The sequence below is a fragment of the Euprymna scolopes genome, chromosome 36 (genome assembly GCF_053919585.1).
Source record: "Euprymna scolopes isolate OS-2025 chromosome 36, ASM5391958v1, whole genome shotgun sequence".
NCBI lineage: Eukaryota > Metazoa > Mollusca > Cephalopoda > Sepiida > Sepiolidae > Euprymna > Euprymna scolopes.
The window spans coordinates 19,993,363-20,010,431 of NC_136517.1; positions in this window are offsets into that span (position 1 = coordinate 19,993,363).

Below are 17,069 nucleotides of genomic sequence, written 5' to 3' on the forward strand. Positions count from 1 at the left end.
TCATACGGAAGTATGCATATGTAAGCGTCAGATTGAAATGAATCCATCCCTTGTATCTCCCATATCAAAAGCATGCGTTTACATGCATTATCTCGGCTGATGCTGGCGAATAAACAATCGTTTTAGTGGCACCATGCGAAATGACAATGAAAATATTGTTTTTGCTTCCATGTCTGCAAACAACTTACATACAACTGTACAACATTTAATCCAACCACTCTTCCATTGTTGTCCCTCGTCTTTCCTTGCGGATACTGTAAATATTTTTCTTTACTGATAATTACACGTCTCGAACTAAATGAGAATCCATAAAAAAATTCTTGGTATGAAAACATTTTCCTCAAGCATTGAATGGTTTCATCAAATCACATGAGATAACGGTTTAGTCTTCACCAGTCTTGTACCATACTGTATCTTAACGATACTCAGCATAGACAGATTTAACCGGATTCATCCGGAGGAGGAAGTTTCATGGTCATATGTAATTCACAAGCGGTCCCCAGTCGTACGTATATTCCTAGTTAGGGATATGACGACGTTAGGTTTTTACAGCTCTTGCAGGGTGGGTTTAACTCCCTCCTACATACAACGCCTGGTATTTCCAAATAGTCACTCATCTGATACTGATTAGGCGCAAGGTTGCTTAACTTTGATGATCTAACGAGAACCGGGATGTCAACGTGACCATGCAATCGTGTTCTAATAAACAATTTCACAATGTTTATTATTATGAGAAAACAACTTATTCGTATTATTTGGTTTCCTTGGACTATTATTATTGTATTTAGTGTTATTTTCACAACGTGTCAGCCGATGTAACCTCCGACCTTCTTCAGGTGTATCTTTTACAAATTCTTAAATTTTTCTTTTGAAATCGGCAATAATCCATTCGAAAGTTGGAATCATTCTGCACGAGATTTCGAACGAGGATAGCATGTTCATGTTCTGTCAGCCACGACTGATTAGAAGTAATTTATAATTGTATTTTGAGTGTCGCCCGCACCAAGGATTAACACCTCGACTGCCAGAAGAGTGTAAATTAAAACAGAATTTAAGTAAGTACTTTATCCACTGCGCCATGAATGCTTGCGGACAATTCTAGTATAAACTGTGGAAAAAGTACCTGGTAAAACTTCAGCTGTAACACACTTCTGCGGGCGTCTGTGAAAATATAATTACGAATTACCTAAGACTTTAACAGAACGATTCTCGATTTTTCATCGACCAAAACGTTACAAAAAATAACAGTCGAGATGGGAACATTACTGATGCAATTCTCGACCTATATAAAAGCCAGGTAAGTCCAAGGATGGAGTACTGTTTGCCACATCTGGGCAGGAGCTGCTAGAAAACTTGTCCTGCCTTGACAGAGTTCAAAATAGACTTCGTAGTCTAGTAGAGGATGCCCTTTTTCTCTTCTCTGCAACCGCTTTCCTACAGAAGAGACATGGCGAGCTTGTCTCTGCTTTATCGTTATTTTCATAGAAACTACTCGTCTGAGCTCCAATGTATTGTCCCCTCTGACCAAGCATTCACAAGAAACACTTGTTTAGCCGAAAACACTATCAATAATTTCCCACACTCTTTATCTGTGCCTAAACCTAAACGTAGATTCCATGAACAAAGTTTCTTTCTTAGAACTTGACGCCTGTGGATCTCTCTTACGTTTGTCTACTTTCAAACTTGTTACAATTTGGTCGTCTTCAAGTCCAACGTAAACAAATTCTTGATGAGCCGTTTCCTTAAGTAATCCAATTCACCATATTTTCACTACTAGCGATATTATTACGATAATGTCCCATTGATTACAATATACTCATTGACCCTTATCCTCGAATGGCGTCTAAGCCTCCATAATAATTGATAAGTGATTACTTCTTTGTAAAATTAAAAAAACAGTAGTCGGGAGGATCGAAAACACTTACGACTACCTGGATTTTAGTCCCTTGACGCTCTAGAAAATATTAATAGACAAAACGAAAAATCATGTGAGATGCAATGAAACGTACTTGAAATAGTTATTTTCCGTTTCTATTACGGAACAATATTTGCGCTACTTGGATTTGTTTATAAATAGATTGTTTATACACATTTTGGTAGTAATTTGACGTAAATGAAATAAAGAAAACTCGTCTTTATTTCATTTGTGAGATGTGGGCTATCAGTAAAAACGTATCTTTTGTCTACGTGGAAAATTAAAAATTATATAATTAAAAAAATAGAGCTTTATAAGCTCTATTTTTAAAAAAGTTGTTTGGCTATATATATATATATATATATATATATATATATATATATATATATATATATATATGTGTGTGTGTGTGTGTGTGTGTGTGTGCGCGCATATATATATATATATATATATATATATACATATTCGAGACTATACTATATATATAAGAAAATGTTAGAAGATTATCACACTACTAGGAATGGAAAGTTTTCGATGGTGAGGAAGGAAGACATAACTATATATATATATATATATATATATATATATATATATATATATATATATATATATAATTTTTAGCAATTCTACATTTTAATTGAATAATCAAACTTCTACACAGTTATTTACTGTTGTTGACAATCTTCTATAATATATTTTTAGGAAAGTTCTTTTTGTCAAATGTTATATATATTGTTTTCAAAATATAATTATCCACTGACACGTGTTTTGTCGTCTACATGTCATCAGAGTGGCTGATATATATATATATATGTATATATATATATATATATATATATATATATATATATATATATATATATATTCAGAATGTGAGAGATTATATACTTATATCCATAGCTTAACAACTTAAAAAAAAAAACTTTTTTAGAAAGATAGACGAATTCGTGTCAAAAGGCAGATGTAGAAAGAAGCATTTATGGATGTCGTTGATCAAAAATAAAGGTTTGTCATTAGATGACGACGCGAACACATCTGCGTTAAGATTATATTATTACATTAGCGGGGAGACTCGACGTTGCCCGGTGTATCAGAATTCTTTGTTTAACGCAAAGCAACAAAACTTTTCGGTTAAAACGTCAAGCAGAGGTTCGCTAGTCACAAGTTGAGTTGAGTAGAGTTCGTTGTTCACAACACGAGATACACGTCGACGTTCTCTATTCGCATGTCATAAACGCTTCTCCCACTCCTCCCAGCGACTCGCCTTTATAATGTTTCGGGCACACCCAATTTGCATATACCACACGAGACTGCTAGAGACCTACGTGTGGCCGGAGGCTTTGAAAGACAACAGTCGCCATCTTGGCCTCTTTGTTTTCTTTTTTTATCTTTCAGCCTGCTGTCGAGACAGATTCTCGCCCGTTTCTGAGGTCCTCACACTATCACCCGGGAATGAACGAGGATCAACGAATGTTTCATCTTCCAATATTTTATTGGCACTAAAATGAGTAAAATCGACCATTTTTTCAATCCTCCACGCAATTACTTAGTCCACAATACATCGTAGTCTACATTGCACTGTAGAGAACCTACTGCTAATTTTATAAAATTATTTTACTTGAAATAAAATTAAAAATGCAAAAGTCAAGTATCATGGTTAAATTGTGCTCTAAACAGAAACATTCATTTCGAACGTTTCTTTTTCATATCAAAGAACCTACTGTTGATTTTATATGCCTCGCCTTTCTACTTTACGATGTTAATGGCTTGAATTAAAGTTAATACAAAAGTCAAGTCGCATGGTTCAGTTGTGCTGTGAATGGAAACATTCATTTCGAAGGCGCTCCTGTTATAGCAAAGAGTCTGCTGCTGATTTTATATGCCAGACAATTCTTTTTGTGCGTTAATAAAACTTTACAAATTCACTTGTGATATTAGACTATATGAGGCGTTCACTTTAAAATCGTTGGTTCTTTATTACACGGGGTTTTTGAAGATTATCGATAATCGATTATCGGTAATTATCGACGACATTCCGATTCAGAACCTATCTAAAGTCACTGCCAGGCACATAAAGTACATTTGTGTAAAATTAAAAAAAATCACCCCAGATGTTTAGGAGTCCATAGGAAACGATTTATCTCTCTCTCTCTCTCACACCCACACACAATATTTCTTTTATATAACAGTAGAGATATGTACAGATGACTACTGGACAGCATGTATTTTTATTTGACTGTGAGTTCGCGAAATATTCATAATTTGTTTTTATTCATCCGTGCCTCCGTATTTGCACACAATTGAGAAACGAAAAGTCTATTACTAAGCAAGCTATAAAACCGATGGATATATTACTCATATCGATTGGACGAGAGCGATTATTTTCTTTTCGGTTTCTGTTTGGCTGACATGAATCAAATTGACCCTTTGGCTTTGAAACATCTCACAATTGGTTCATTAATTTCACCTCCGTGTCACTCGAGATTTTTGTTTTTAATCGCTAACGTGAATGGCTTACACTGCTTAAAACAGCGTTACATTCTGAATGATTCAACGAAGGCTTGTCAAACGATGCAAAGGAAATAGAGACAAACAAACGTGTCGATATAAGCGGCTCAGTGGTTATTATGGTTAGTATGGTTAGTTGGTTGTTTTCGATTTACGACATATCAACCATTTTCAGGTTATTTAATGTCGAATCAAGTTATGTTGAAGAATTTTTTTTTAATAGAATATATTTCTTTTTTCAAGTCATTTTCTATTTAACTCATAGTTGGGACCGTAACAGGTAACACTCCGGGTCAGGGTGGACCTGGGAGCAATGTAGGAATTTAGTTTGCTAATTTTCTATGATATTCGGCTATATTGTTGCGATCAAACCTTTTCAGCCAGTATGATAGGAATTATCGATAGGGAATACTGACACAGGTGAAAAAAAAAAAAAGAAACTAGAAAGAAATGACAAAAAGAGTTAAGGTACATAATACAATATGTAATTGCCAGAAAGAATGAAAACGAAAGAGAAAAAGAGGAATGTCTAAATATATTTAAAAAGGAGAGAAAAAGAAACAAAAACAACCAAAGCAAATAAAAAGAAAGAACGTGAAGGATACAGAAAAATGCAAAAGAAACAAAAGAAATGGAAAGAGAAAAACAAAATGAATATCATATTATAAATTTTCGTACTGTCTGTCTGTGTGTGTGTGTGACGCGGTTTGTCTTAGCCTGCAGGCAACCCACTCAGGCAAGTTAGGTACCGAAATGAAGCTTATGATCCAGCGGATGTTTTAGTGATATTTATATCCATGTTTGGTGTATGGAAATGCAAAAAAATAACAATTTACTAAACAACGTTTTATTTACTGGATACTTTTCCGGTATTCACCGGAAGCTATTATCTCCCTTAGTTAATTCGATTTACTGTGTGTGTATGTGTCTGAGAAAGTGAGTGTGTGAGTATGTGAGTGTGTGTGAGAGAGAGAGAGATAGAGAGAGAGACAGAGACAGAGACAGACAGACAGACAGACAGGGGAAGGCAGGCAGGCGGTTTGAAATGAAGCTTATGACCCAGCGGATGTTTTATTGATATTTATATCCATGTTTGGTGCATGGAAATGCAAAAAAAAAAATAACGATTTACTAAACAACGTTTTATTTACTGGATATTTTTCCGGTACAAGGACTCAAGTTTGCCCAGCTGGGCAAACATGGGTATTTGTCTAAAGAAGATTTGAAAGGTAGAAAAAAACACGAAAAATACAAAAACAAATAAAAGAAAAAGAAAAAAAAACAGAATAGTACAAGAAATATAGGAAAGGGTAAGATAAAAAAGACAAAAATGCACAGAGGAATATAAAAGAAGAGCAAACGAAAAAATAAAAAATAAAATAGAAAAGACAGAACGGTAAAAGAAACGATTCGTTTTTTTTTTGTTTTAATTGCGGCATATCAATCATTTTTGGTAATTTAATGCCAAAACATTTATTGTAATGTGTTAGATGTTGGTTATTTTTTTTGTAGAATCTTTTGTTCTATGTTGTTTTTATTTTAATATCTTTCAGGAATTCAACAATTTTTTTCTGAGTCGATTTTGTTAAATATCTTCCTTAGACTATTCTCTTGGTAATGCCTTATTTAACCCGTTTAAAGTCCACACAGTCCACCAGTATATGATTTACTGTGTAGGGCTCCTGACACCTAAGGCGAAAGACCCAAAAGAAATGACAGTAGAGAATAAAAAATATGAAAACACAGAATTGGAAAGAAAAACAGAAAGAAAAAGGTAAACGAATGAAAAGAGAGAGAAAGACGAAAGGCGATAGAAAATATATGAGACAAAAAAAAACTTAAGAAGAAAAGGACAGGGTTAGGGTTAAAGAAAAAAAGAAAGAAAACAGGAAGACACAAACGAGATAAATACGGAAAAGAGAAAGAAAGAAAAGGAAACGAAAGAAAGACATAAACGGACGAAAGAAAATGGAAAGATAGAAAGTTTACAGAAAAATAGAAACAGGTAAAAGCCCCCCAAAAGAACGTACAAAAATGCAGAAAAGTTAAAAAGAAAAAAAGAAATATACAAATCATTTGAAACTGGGGGAAAAAAAGAAAAATAAGAAAGAAAAAGAAAATGACAGAAAAGAAAGAAATGGACAGAACTCTGTTTTCTTTCTTTTTTTTATAAAAAGGGGTCACCACTTATCAAGGCACAGAGGCCACTCGAGGATAAGGGTACTAGAGTGTACAGTAGTCAATGGGATAATATCATAGTAATCGTTAGTAGTGTACATTTGATAAATTGGATTACTTAAGGGGACCTGATCATCAAGAACTTGTTTGCATTGGTCTTGAAGACCACCATATTGTGGTCCGCTGGAAAGCAGGCGAACGAAGAGAGTTCAACAGATGTGCAGCTTTAAGAAAGAAACTTTGTTCATGGAAGCTATGTTAAGGTTTAGGCACAGATAAAGAATGGGAGAATTTTAAATCCACACACTAACGTACTGTACTTGCAATAACCCTTATCCCTGAGTGGCTTCCGGGCCTGTATAAGTGGTGACCATCGTGTAAAAAAATTATTATTGATAGTGTTTTCAACTAGATGAGTGTTTTTCGTGAAAGTTTGACGAAAACTAAAACGAGAAGGATAGAAACAGAAAGAACAAAAGACAAGATTGTAAAAAATAAGAAGAAGCGAAGAAAGAAAATAAAAAGAAAGCAGAAGAAACAAAAATTTAAAAAGAACAAAAAACAAAACGAAAGAAATAAAAGTCTACAGAATGAAAGGCTGAAAGAAATGAAGATTTTATGCTTAAAAAGGAAAACAAAACAATAAAAAAGAAAGAAAAATCACAAAGCAAAAAGCCAGCAAGAAAAAAGGAAACGACAGAAAGAAGTTAAAAAGCTAATAAAAGTATTGTAAGGAATATTGTGGAAACCATGAAAAAGGATTACTTTTATGACTAATGATCTCGCAAAGTGACGCAAAATCTTGCTGCTCGCGTGCAGACTAAGTGGACCTCGACTGCATAAAAATGGACCGCGTGAATAATGCAAACAAACTTTTCTAGGAGAACCATTAGAGACTTTTGTTACGTGTTACTGAGTCACTTTACTTTCTTGCTTTTTTCCCTTTTCTTTTTTGTGTTACAAGTCTAAAAAATTAAGTGCATAAAAATTGTCTCTTTGTTTTCTTATACTATCTAAAATATCGATACCATTTTAATAATATAAATACAGTAACCAAAAAAACGTTGATCAGCTAATTTAAATAAAAAAGGAATTAAAGATTTTAGGCCGAAAAAAAATCATTGTCATTTTCTTAATTTTGTTAAAAATGTTTACTAAAAAAAATATTTAAAAAAATATTTTGTTATAAAAATCGATGTTGTTTTTTATATTCTTAAAATTTATATTCTTAAAATTTATATTCTTTAAATTTATATTCTTTAAATATATATTCTTAAATTTTATATTCTTTAAATTTATATGCTTAAAATTTATATTCTTTAAATTTATATTCTTTAAATTTATATTCTTTAAATTTATATTGTTTAAATTTATATCCTTAAACTTTATATTCTTAAAATTTATATTCTTTAAATTTATATTCTTAACATTTATATTGTTTAAATTTATATTGTTTAAATTTATATTCTTAAATTTATATTCTTAAAATTTATATTGTTTAAATTTATATTCTTTAAATTTATATTCTTTAAATTTATATACTTAAATCTTATATTCTTAAAATTTATATTCTTAAAATTTATATTCTTAAAATTTATATTCTTAAAATTTATATTCTTAAAATTTATATTCTTAAAATATATATTCTTAAAATTTATATTCTTTAAATTTATATTGTTTAAATTTATATCCTTAAAATTTATATTCTTAAAATTTATATTCTTTAAATTTATATTCTTAAAATTTATATTCTTAAAATTTATATTCTTTAAATTTATATTCTTTAAATTTATATGCTTAAAATTTATATCCTTAAAATTCATATTCTTTAAATTTATATTCTTTAAATTTATATTGTTAAAATTTATATTCTTAAAATTTATATTCTTTAAATTTATATTCTTAAAATTTATATTCTTAAAATTTATATTCTTTAAATTTATATTCTTAAAATATATATTCTTAAAATTTATATTCTTTAAATTTATATTCTTTAAATTTATATTCTTAAAATTTATATTCTTTAAATTTATATTGTTTAAATTTATATTGTTTAAATTTATATCCTTAAAATTTATATTCTTAAAATTTATATTCTTAAAATTTATATTCTTAAAATTTATATTCTTAAAATTTATATTCTTAAAATATATATTCTTAAAATTTATATTCTTTAAATTTATATTGTTTAAATTTATATTGTTTAAATTTATATCCTTAAAATTTATATTCTTAAAATTTATATCCTTAAAATTTATATTCTTAAAATTTATATTCTTAAAATTTATATTCTTAAAATTTATATTCTTTAAATTTATATTCTTAAATTTATATTGTTAAAATTTATATTCTTAAAATTTATATTCTTTAAATTTATATTCTTAAATTTATATTGTTAAAATTTATATTCTTTAAATTTATATTCTTAAAATGTATATTCTTAAAATTTATATTCTTACAATTCATATTCTTTAAATTTATATTCTTTAAATTTATATTCTTAAAATTTATATTCTTACAATTCATATTCTTTAAATTTATATTCTTTAAATTTATATTCTTAAAATTTATATTCTTTAAATTTATATTCTTTAAATTTATATTCTTTAAATTTATATTCTTTAAATTTATATTCTTAAATTTATATTCTTAAAATTTATATTCTTTTAATTTATTTTCTTAAAATTTATATTCTTACAATTCATATTCTTTAAATTTATATTCTTTAAATTTATATTCTTAAAATTTATATTCTTTAAATTTATATTCTTTAAATTTATATTCTTTAAATTTATATTCTTAAATTTATATTCTTTAAAATTTATATTCTTTTAATTTATTTTCTTAAAATTTATATTCTTTAAATTTATATTCTTAAATTTATATTCTTACAATTCATATTCTTTAAATTTATATTCTTTAAATTTATATTCTTAAAATTCATATTCTTAAAATTCATATTCTTAAAATTTATATTCTTAAAATGCTTAATGAAATCGTTAATACATTACATTCCAACCGGCAAGTTAAAACTTCCGGACTTTAGATTTACAATTAAAAAAAAAAACAACTTAACTGACAATACACAGACTCTGCCAAACGACACCATCGCAAGTAAGAAACAAAATAGAAAAAATATATATTTTATTGTTTAAAAAGAAAATTCCTGATGAAGGCTTTAAAAAAATTACAGATACGCACATGGTCGTTCTTTCTAAATATTTTAAATTCTGTTTACTCTGTGCTTCTAAAAAGTGGATTACTACTACTACTATTAATATATATATATATATATATATATATATATATATATATATATATTTGATTGTACTCTGCTATTGGCCAGCATTTGGTTGACAATCCATGCTGTTCTGATAAATATAAAATAGAGTGGTTCGAGGTGTTACGCAGAGCAGACTCCAAAAAGCATTTAAAGATTTTGGAGTCTGTCTCTATTGCGGTTCGAAAATCTTTTTTATGCCGTCAAAAGGAAACAACTAAAGCATTACTTCTCTTTTCATTTTTGCACCCGTCATTGTGCCAAGTTTAGTTTTAGTCGGTTTTAAATGCAGTAATTTCAGGTTAGATATTTCTTTTAATCGTTTGTTTTCTTATTTCTGGCACATACAAATTCGCCCGTAGCGCTCTTTAATTTCGCCAGTAATATTGTTTTTGTATGCTATCGATTTTCTCCTGACGAGATTATATATATATATATATTTTAGAGGAAACATCATTTAATCTAAATACCAAAAAACAAGAAATGGGCAGATGAAAATAAAATTTTTTTTCCTTAAGGCCTTATCGTCTGACCCTCTAAGAGGAGACGTCAGAATGATAGATTAAAAACTAAGAAAAACGAATGAGGGAAGTGGGGAATTTTGGTTGCAGTTGGAAGAACAGTGAGAGAAAAAAAAAAAAAAAAAAAAAAAAAAATTAAAATTCTCACTGTTCAGGTGGTTTTAAATCAATGAATATCTCCAACTGATGTCTAAGAATCTTTTGTCTACACAGGCTAGGTCGAGAGTTGTTAATAACTAACGCCTCAATGATATTGAGGTGATAGTTCGACCTAGCACTGTATAAAACAGAAAACCACCCATCGGAATATTGATCGGCACACCTATTTATACTCAACAAGTGATCGCCAATGGCAGACTCATGAGCCTGGGAGTGCCCGGATGCTCTCAAAACCTGGTGTAGTCGAATATCCCGAGGGATATGTTGGGATATTCTCATTTCTAATCTTTGGGACGTTTTGCCAACGTAGTCAGCTCCACACTGACAGACGAATTTATAAACAACAGAGTTCTTTTGAATGGTTGGCAAAACATCTTTACGAAAAGAAGAGAAAAAGGTTCGAGTTGTGTAAACTACTCGAAGCATAGTAGCTGGAAAACACCGTTGAGTAACAGAAGAAATCCTTTTAACAATATGTAGGCCATCAGGACCCAACCATGGTAATTTTAAATAAATGGGACAACGTGATGGACCAATATGTTTACCGCTATTAAATGTAGTAATTTTACGTTCAATAGTAGATTTTATTATATTAATGGGATATCCATTATTAAGAAAAATATTTATGATTTCACCAAGTTCCGTATCAAGACGGTTTGGTGAACAAATCATAAGTGCACGATGCGTAAGAGCGCTAATGAGGTTTATTTTTCTAGACTGAGGGGCAAAAGAAAACCAATTAAGATAGAGCCCTGTAAATGTAGGTTTTCTATAAACAGAGGTCTCAAACGTAGTACCAACTTTAGAAACACGAACGTCGAGGAATGGGAGAGAGTTACAGTCTTCAACCTCCATAGTAAATTGTAAAGATGGATGCAGGTTGCAAAGAAGACGAAGAAACTGTTCAGCTTCGCTCCGAGAGGGAAAGCATGCAAAAGTATCATCAACGTAACGTGTGTAGAATGCTGGCTTAGTAATTTTGGAAAATAATTCGTTTTCCAAAAATCCAACGAAAATGTTGGCTAACGAAGGACCAAGAGGGCTGCCCATTGATATCCCATCAATTTGACGGTACATAATATTGTTGAAACTAAAGGAGACTGATTTAGTAGCAAGTTCCATTAGTTCAATGAAAATTCGTTCAGGAAGTTGTGGAGATTTTAAGGGGCCACGGTACAGATAGTCAGCACAAATACCAATGGTTTCATCCAAAGGTATATTAGTAAAGAGACTATTAATGTCAAAGGAGGCCAAGAACTCGGTATTTTTAGATAAAGGCAATTTTTGTATCTTGGATACGAATTGAAAAGAATCAGGGATACAATGGACCGAATAAAAAGAAAGCACAGGTTTAAGAAGGTCAACTAGCCATTTACCAAGTTCGTGTTGTGCAGAACCCAACATAGATAAAATGGGTCTCAAAGGAATGTTGGGTTTATGGACCTTGGGTAAACCGTACATTCTAGGCCTTTGAGAACCGATGGGTCGGATTCTATCATAAATCTCCTTAGAAATAAATCCGCTTTTATGAAGTTGAAGAAATCTTTTCTGGATTTTTATTTCCATACGAAAAGTATCATCATGGCTTAAGTCACCCAAACGGAGAAATTTACTTTTATCGTCCAAGATTTGTAACATTTTGGAGATATAATCCGTTTTGTTAAGTATAACAACGCCCGATCCTTTATCCGGGCGAGAAAGGTAAATGTCGGGATTAGACCTAATTAATTGTGCCGCTTCAAAATGATTTTTTTGCCACACAAAATCACTAGATTTAGTATTTATGGCAGAAAACCTCCGACCTAATTCGCCCAACTGAATTTTAACACTAGTTAATTCATCAGTAGAGATAGGCGAATGGTGTTTTAATTGAGTATACAATAATTCAATTTCACTAAATACTGCGATTTGATCAACAGAAGGGGGAGGAATGCAGAATTGTAAGCCAGCAGATAAAACAAATTCTTCTGTATTGGACAAAACATGAGAAGAATAATTAAATATATGTTTATCCAAATTTGTTATAATCCCAAACTTCTTAGTAATTAAATTTTTTAAATATTTATCATAAGAAGAAGTACATTTAATACGGGTAAATTTATCACCGATGGATAAAAACCTAGAAAAACGGAGTTTATCAAAGAAAGATAATTCTTTCCAAACCATGGCCCAAAGAAAAAGGTGTTTACTACGTAACGAATTATATGTATCAGAATTAAACAGGATTTCATCTTGTAGAAAAACACGTTGAACTGCCAATGTATTTCTACATTTAATTTTCGAAATACGATGGCAGATATAGCCGGGAGCAACATGATTAAGGCGGCAAGATTTTAGAAATTCCATCCTACACTTCAAAACGATTAACTTATTTTTAATACGTATAACCTTGTTTAACGTTTTGATAAATTGTGAGTTGTACCGACCTCGAAAATATGTAAGTAAATTTTTGGTACAACAGAATGGAAGGATAAATTTTAGAGGAAACATCATTTAATCTAAATACCAAAAAACAAGAAATGGGCAGATGAAAATAAAATTTTTTTTCCTTAAGGCCTTATCGTCTGACCCTCTAAGAGGAGACGTCAGAATGATAGATTAAAAACTAAGAAAAACGAATGAGGGAAGTGGGGAATTTTGGTTGCAGTTGGAAGAACAGTGAGAGAAAAAAAAAAAAAAAAAAAAAAAAAAATTAAAATTCTCACTGTTCAGGTGGTTTTAAATCAATGAATATCTCCAACTGATGTCTAAGAATCTTTTGTCTACACAGGCTAGGTCGAGAGTTGTTAATAACTAACGCCTCAATGATATTGAGGTGATAGTTCGACCTAGCACTGTATAAAACAGAAAACCACCCATCGGAATATTGATCGGCACACCTATTTATACTCAACAAGTGATCGCCAATGGCAGACTCATGAGCCTGGGAGTGCCCGGATGCTCTCAAAACCTGGTGTAGTCGAATATCCCGAGGGATATGTTGGGATATTCTCATTTCTAATCTTTGGGACGTTTTGCCAACGTAGTCAGCTCCACACTGACAGACGAATTTATAAACAACAGAGTTCTTTTGAATGGTTGGCAAAACATCTTTACGAAAAGAAGAGAAAAAGGTTCGAGTTGTGTAAACTACTCGAAGCATAGTAGCTGGAAAACACCGTTGAGTAACAGAAGAAATCCTTTTAACAATATGTAGGCCATCAGGACCCAACCATGGTAATTTTAAATAAATGGGACAACGTGATGGACCAATATGTTTACCGCTATTAAATGTAGTAATTTTACGTTCAATAGTAGATTTTATTATATTAATGGGATATCCATTATTAAGAAAAATATTTATGATTTCACCAAGTTCCGTATCAAGACGGTTTGGTGAACAAATCATAAGTGCACGATGCGTAAGAGCGCTAATGAGGTTTATTTTTCTAGACTGAGGGGCAAAAGAAAACCAATTAAGATAGAGCCCTGTAAATGTAGGTTTTCTATAAACAGAGGTCTCAAACGTAGTACCAACTTTAGAAACACGAACGTCGAGGAATGGGAGAGAGTTACAGTCTTCAACCTCCATAGTAAATTGTAAAGATGGATGCAGGTTGCAAAGAAGACGAAGAAACTGTTCAGCTTCGCTCCGAGAGGGAAAGCATGCAAAAGTATCATCAACGTAACGTGTGTAGAATGCTGGCTTAGTAATTTTGGAAAATAATTCGTTTTCCAAAAATCCAACGAAAATGTTGGCTAACGAAGGACCAAGAGGGCTGCCCATTGATATCCCATCAATTTGACGGTACATAATATTGTTGAAACTAAAGGAGACTGATTTAGTAGCAAGTTCCATTAGTTCAATGAAAATTCGTTCAGGAAGTTGTGGAGATTTTAAGGGGCCACGGTACAGATAGTCAGCACAAATACCAATGGTTTCATCCAAAGGTATATTAGTAAAGAGACTATTAATGTCAAAGGAGGCCAAGAACTCGGTATTTTTAGATAAAGGCAATTTTTGTATCTTGGATACGAATTGAAAAGAATCAGGGATACAATGGACCGAATAAAAAGAAAGCACAGGTTTAAGAAGGTCAACTAGCCATTTACCAAGTTCGTGTTGTGCAGAACCCAACATAGATAAAATGGGTCTCAAAGGAATGTTGGGTTTATGGACCTTGGGTAAACCGTACATTCTAGGCCTTTGAGAACCGATGGGTCGGATTCTATCATAAATCTCCTTAGAAATAAATCCGCTTTTATGAAGTTGAAGAAATCTTTTCTGGATTTTTATTTCCATACGAAAAGTATCATCATGGCTTAAGTCACCCAAACGGAGAAATTTACTTTTATCGTCCAAGATTTGTAACATTTTGGAGATATAATCCGTTTTGTTAAGTATAACAACGCCCGATCCTTTATCCGGGCGAGAAAGGTAAATGTCGGGATTAGACCTAATTAATTGTGCCGCTTCAAAATGATTTTTTTGCCACACAAAATTTAAAGAATATATATATATATATATATAGTTTTTTTTATATTTAAATTTCATTCAGAAAAATATAACTTTTTCAAACAAAAAGTTAATTATTTGATCAAAGATTACAATTCAGAGTATATTTTTAACCCATTAATTTTCGATGTAGGCTCATAAAAGATTAATCTTTAATATATATATGTTTTGAATGTGCTGAATAGCAAAATTATTTCAAATCAGATCTAATATTTTGCTAATGACTTTTCCTCTGAGGAGATGAGCCTACATTGAAAATCCATTAATACAGGAAATTACTTGGAATTGTATTTTTTGTTCAAATAATTGTTTTAAGAAATTATATTTATCATTATTATACTATTATAATAATTATATTTTTTTATGTTTTTATCTATATATATAAAAATTTAACTCTTGGTTCGTTCGTAATTAATAGTCTAAATAAATGGAGAGTAGATAATACAGTGGATGTGTTATCGGCAGCTCCAGTAACTCTCGCTTCTCCTATTTTGTCATTCAGTCCTCATTCAATGAGTGATGTTTCTGACAAAGGGTGAAGAAAAAGCTGCTTAAAGGTCGGTACTACTTGGTGACCAGTAGTCTGAGATGTCGGATATTTTTCTGTCTTTGTCTGTCCTTGTTGCCATGTCACTAGTAAGGGTGCTGGAGGTAAACGTTTTGTCTGGGCTGACGTTATCCGCCTGATAGTCAGGGACCCGAACCTTGGATTAACCACTAAGGAGGCTGTCCTATCAGCAGGCGCAAAGTACTGGGACTGCTGTATTGCCATTTGGTGAGTGGATCTGGACCATGCAGTAGTCTCTGGTGGGGCCTCTCGATGCCATACTAGTAGGTAATTGTTACGGCTTTACCTTTTCGTGTGCTACAAATAAAAAAAAAATTCCTGTCTTTTTCTCTCTTACTTTCCCTCTCTGTACTGCTCTAACCAAGTATGCCGACCTATTCCACAAATCCCAAAACCTCAACATGAAATATCTCCAGAATAAAAACTCGATTAAACCTAGAACCCCATCTTCCAGCGTAGACCCCTACTACCAGGTCTCCTTCTCCAATATCAGGGGTCTACGTTCCAACCTTCCAGAGGTTGAAACCCAATTACAGGAGACGAAACCGGACATATTATTTCTATGTGAAACTGGAATAGGGCCGACCACTTCCCTAGATGAGTTCATAATTAATGGATACTCCAATTTAACAGCTAAATCTGACTCCCAAGATCGCCATGGGCATGGAATATGTGCCTACATTAAGGATGGCTTCCCATGTGGCAGGGATATCTCTAGAGAAGATCTTAATTTACCCTATATGTGCTTCAGGGTTGCACTTGCTAACACCACTGCATTTATATTTGCCCTCTATAGGCCCCACAACAGCGGAGTTACTATCTTTAAGAGCATATCTGAGAAAATAGACCACATACTGTCTTCACATCCCTCGGCTAACATCCACATCTGTGGTGACTTCAACGTCCATAACGTGGAATGGCTGACCCATTCAAATAAGACAGATGATGAGGGGAGGTTTTGTCATGATTTTGCCATTGCTTATGACCTCACTCAGATTGTTCGCGAACCCACCCGTGTGCCCGATACACCCAATCAATATGCAAGCCTCTTAGACCTTTTTCTTTCAACTTCCCCTGAGCTATGTTCATGTACCGTTCATTCTCCTTTAGGATCCTCCGACCACTCCGTCGTATCAGTTAAGATAAAAACAAAATGTAAGAAGCCATCAGACGTACCCCTCCACCGTACTGTATACCGATACTCCATGGCTGACTGGGATAGCTTCCGTACATTCATATCTGATTTACCTCTGCACTCCATGTTTAAAAAGGAAGTGTCCTCTATAGTATCAGATCTGACCGAATGGTTAATTGTAGGCATAGACCAATTCATACCATCTAAAAAATTCCAACAAAAACCTAACAGCCAGCCATGGTTCTCCCCAGAATGTGCTGCTGCTATCGCGCACAGAAATCACTTTTTCCATAACTACCAACGTAATAGA